At 36.8% G+C, this 4,774-nt stretch overlaps 1 protein-coding gene across 7 annotated transcripts in view; it reads right to left on the bottom strand.

Moving 5' to 3' along the window:
* Positions 1–4,774, bottom strand: part of ATRX (alpha thalassemia/mental retardation syndrome X-linked) — a 304,287-nt gene that overhangs the window by 92,916 nt on the left and 206,597 nt on the right. The gene's annotated exons all lie outside the window — the stretch shown is intronic.

Genomic DNA, 4,774 nt, shown 5'->3' with positions numbered 1-4,774 from the left:
AAAGAAAGTCTTTTTTGCATCGAATTGTGACTGGCGATGAAAAGGGGATTTATTTTGAGAATCCCAAATGCACAAAATCCTGGGTTGATCCAGGTCAACCATCAACATCGACTGCAAGGCCAAATCGCTTAGGAAAGAGGACAATGCTCTGCGTTTGGTGGGATCAGGAAGGTGTGGTGTATTTATGAGCCTCTAAAACCAGGTGAAACCGTTAATAAACTGATCGCTACTGACAACAAATAATCAATGTGAACCACGCTTTGATTATGAAATCACCAGAATGTGCCAGAACACGCAGCAAAGTAATTTTGCTTCATGATAATGCACCATCACACACTTCAAAACCAGTTAAGACACGTTAAAAGATCTTGCCTGGGAAGTATTAACCTACCCGCCGTATTCACCAGACCTTGCTCCTTCAGATTACCACTTGTTCTGATCAATGGCACACGCACTTTCTGAGCAGCAGTTCAAAACATACAAAGAAGTGGAAAATTGTGTCTCTGAATGGTTTGCCTCAAAACAAGAAAAGTTCTATTGGGACAGTATCCACAAATTTCCTGAAAGATGGGGGAAATGTGTAGCTAGAGATGGACATTACTTTGAATAAAGCACTTTTGATGTTTCTCTTGAAATTATCATGTTTTCTTTGATTACAAAATCCACCATTATTAACCGGTACACCTAGTAGACCAACCCAGAGAAAGCGACATAGGAATTCGGGAGAGGGGAGCGACCCACGTGCGCGTGCACACACACCACCACCACCACCACCCCAGCACCACCCTCGGCACGCTCATGCCCAGAGAGAAAAAAGGGACCACCACAGGGGAGAGACAGAGCTCTATACTGTGAGAGAAAAATACTTGAGGCAGAGCACTTGGGTAGACAGAAACTCTAAAAGACAGAGGCCCCCAAGCCCTGAGAGATAACCCCAAAGCACATCCCAAGAGAAAGGGACTAGGAAAGAAAAAGGCCCAAAGAGAGACAGAAAGAGAAACGAAGGGAAGGAAGCAGAGAAGGAGACTGACTCTGAGATCAAGAGAGAGATCTTAAGCTTAGGGGCAAGAAACATTTCTCTGTGTTACTAGAATTATAGAACACTCAAATATTCATCCCAGAATCATTATATCATATTAATTTTGTTATTTGCACACCAACTTTCACTATGAAAGTTATACAAAATAATCTATTAAAGGTCTAAACATAAACAATTCAATACAAAATGAGGAATGAGGTTTAACCTGTTTTTGCCCAATTGCTTTTTAATGTGAAGTATTTTACATTTTTATATATTTCTGCTATAAAATATTTTACATATCCAAAAATGCATATAGAATAAACTGCCAAGTTCCTACATCCCACTTTTATCCAATTATAACACTTGTTAAATCTGCTTCTGATGCACCTGAAGACTACTATGTGATCCTACCCAATCACATTCTTCTTATCCTCCCTCCTTTTAGAGAGGTAACTAAAACCTTAAAGTCTATGTTTATTATTTCTGTTTATGTTTAATATTTTCACTATATCTGTATCCCTAAACTGTACATTACCTTTTATGTTTTTAAACTATAGCAGGTCCTTGAATAATGTTGCTTTGTTCAAGGTTGTTTTGTTACAATATTGACAAGATACTACAGGAACTTAACGCTTGTTTACATCAATTTGCCTAGGGTAAAATTGGTTTATTAGGCATCATTTTGCTTAAAGTCACAAAACCGACCTAGCCAGTTTGGTTCAATGGATAGAGCATCAGCCTGTGGACCGAAGGGTCCCTGGTCAAGGGCACATGCCTCAGTTGCGGGCTCCTCCCTAGCCCAGGCCCTGGTCAGGGCTTGTGTAGGATGCAACCAATCGATGTGGTTCTCTCACAAAATATTTCTCTCTGTCTTTCCCTCTCTATTCCACTCTCTCTAAGTCAATGGAAAAATATCCTCAGGTGAGGATTAAAAATACAAAAACAAAAACAAAAAAAAATCCCCAAACCTTTAAAGTTGCAAAACCTATGTGGTGTTATATTTTTCCAGAATGTTGTCTGCCAGCACAAAATTATGCTTATAATTTTTTACATCACTTTAACCATACTTATTTTATAGTCTTTATAAAATAGTTCTATTATCTGAGGTTCTTAAGAATTGAATCATGCTGTTTTGTGTGCTAACTTTCATCAGGTTGACTGCTAACTTATTTTGTTTCTATCTTTACCTATGGTTAATTGTTTCCTCTCATAGCCTATATTTTTTATTGTGATTTCACTTTCAGTGTAGCAGTAATATGGGAGAATCTTGGTAGCTCAGGTTGAGGTCATTCATCTCCACAGTGATTCTCCAACTGCTTCTGCAAGTGCTCCAGGGGATTACCAACCCAGAATTACTTTTGAGGCTAGTATGTCAGCTTGAGATTTTTAGACTATATAAGTAATATAAATTCAAACCATAAACTATGTGAGGGAAAGCCCGTGATTATGAATCCAAGGAAACAATTTTTCCTAACCCAGAGCCGAGGGTGAAACAAATAAGCTTTCTTGTCTTTTCCCTGGGTTGAAGGGTAATATTTTTTCTTATCCTATTCCTCCATGGAATATGTACCCTTTAAAGAAATTCTGGATTAATCTGGATTCTAAAAACTCTCCACCTTATAAATGGTTCAAGGCCTAGTATCCTATCTCTGGATAGATAAAAACCAAAATTGCTAGTATCAAGAGTAGCATATCCCTATAGCATACCTTCTTGAATTTACTACTTATTAGCTCCCTCTTTTTCTGTCTGCATCCTAGTGATTTTCATTACATTTAGAGGGCTGATTATGCATTTATACTAAAACCACAATGAACTACTGCCTAAACTTTTCACATATCTGCAAGGTTCCATACCTATCCTTAAATGTATTACTTTCTTCCCCTCTTTGCCTGGTGAACTTCTTATTTATGCTTTACCATCCTTCAAGAGTAAACTAAAATTTCATCTAAGAAAAGCCTCCTTGTAAGGTTGGCCTGTGGCTACTGTCTGGGAACTTCAATGGTAAATAGTTTCCTGTACTAATATAAAACTTTCCCTGATAAGAGGGGCTCACTGTGCCTAGATTGTTTGTACAAACAATGTGGTTTATTCTGAACACCTATTTTCTTTCTGGGAATCTGCAATTTGGTAAGAACTCTGTGCTGTGTATATATACGTAACAAGTAACAGTGACTTAATTAATCAAAGTCATTCCTAAATATACACAAATACAAACAAACAACTTTACCCCTAATTTCTTTTCTTGTTTTCTGTTCTCTGTCTATAACTTTTGGTTATTTTATTTTATTATTATTATTATTATTTTGCTTAATCCCTTCACCTTTCTTCACTCATCACCCCTACCGCTGACAGCTGTCAGTCTGATCTCTGTATCTCTGAGTCTGTTTCTATTTTGTTTGTTAGTTTATTTTGTTTATTAGATTCCCCATATAAGTGAAATTGTATCATGTTTTCCTTTCTCTGACTGGCCTATTTCATTTAGCATAGTATCTCAAGGTCCATCCATGCTGTCCCAAAAGGTAAGATTTCCTTCTTTTTAATGGCTGAGTAGTATTCCATTGTGTAAATGTACCATAGCTTTTTTTATCCATTCATCTACTAATAGGCACTGGGCTGCTTCCAAATCTTGTCCATTGTAAATAACACAGCAATGAACATAGGAGTGCATATATTCTATTTTTTTATTTATTTTTAAACTGAATTTATTGAGATGACATTGGTTAATAAAATTATATAGGTTTCAGGTGTACAATTCTGTAATACATCATCTGTATATTATAATGTGTATTTACCAACCACAGTCAAGTCTCCTTCCATCTCCATTTATCCTTCCTTTACCCTCTTCTACCTCTCCCTACCCCTCTTTTCCTCTGATAATTACCATACTGTAAGGGTACAGAAAACACTACCCCTAATTTCTTGAGGCATTCTAAACATATATTTAACTACCATATTTACAGCAAGATACACTGTAGTTTTAAGTAGCATATCATTAAAACAGTAGTACTAGTAGAATGGTAAGCTCCATGAATGCATTTTGTTCACCGATATAACCAAAGCTGCTACAGCAGTGCCTGGCTCATAGTAAGCACTCAACAAATATTTGTTGAATGAACAAATATCATATAATAGTGCTAATAATATGGTCCTACATCACATACAAGGATTCTATCACAAAAGCTGATATCCATACAATAAATTATATACATTTTAAAATGTACTCTAATAATACCAAGATAATTAATAAACTGAATATTTTAAAGTAGTTACACAGCAAATTTCACATCATAAAACTGTCCTTCTAAACCAATATTAAAACACAGAAATAGTGATGCTGTAAAGTAAACTTAAATCAAGATTCTGCTTCTCAGAAAATTCAGAAATCTTTTGTAAAAGAATTAAAAAGCAACTCTTTGAAGTAAAAATGAAATATGCCCTAGCCAGTTTGGCTGAGTGGATAAAGCCTTGGCCTGTGGACTCAAACATCCTGGGTTCAAGTCTGGTCAAGGGCTCAAGCCCGGGTTGCAGGCTCAGTCCCCAGTAAGGGGCGTGCCAGAGGCAGCCAATTAATGATTCTCTCTTGTCATTGATGTTTCTATCTCTCTCTCCCTCTTTCTTCCTTTCTGAAATCAATAATACATATTTTAAAAATAAAATAAAAATGAAATATGCAGTGAGAATCATATTATAGTTCAACTAGAGGCCCGGTGCACAATAATTTGTGCACTCGGGGGGGGGGGGGGGCCCCCCCC

Source organism: Myotis brandtii, unplaced genomic scaffold (genome assembly GCF_000412655.1).
Source record: "Myotis brandtii unplaced genomic scaffold, ASM41265v1 scaffold509, whole genome shotgun sequence".
NCBI lineage: Eukaryota > Metazoa > Chordata > Mammalia > Chiroptera > Vespertilionidae > Myotis > Myotis brandtii.
Note: the sequence above shows the minus strand (reverse complement) of the source record. Positions and strands in the feature narration are given on the sequence as shown.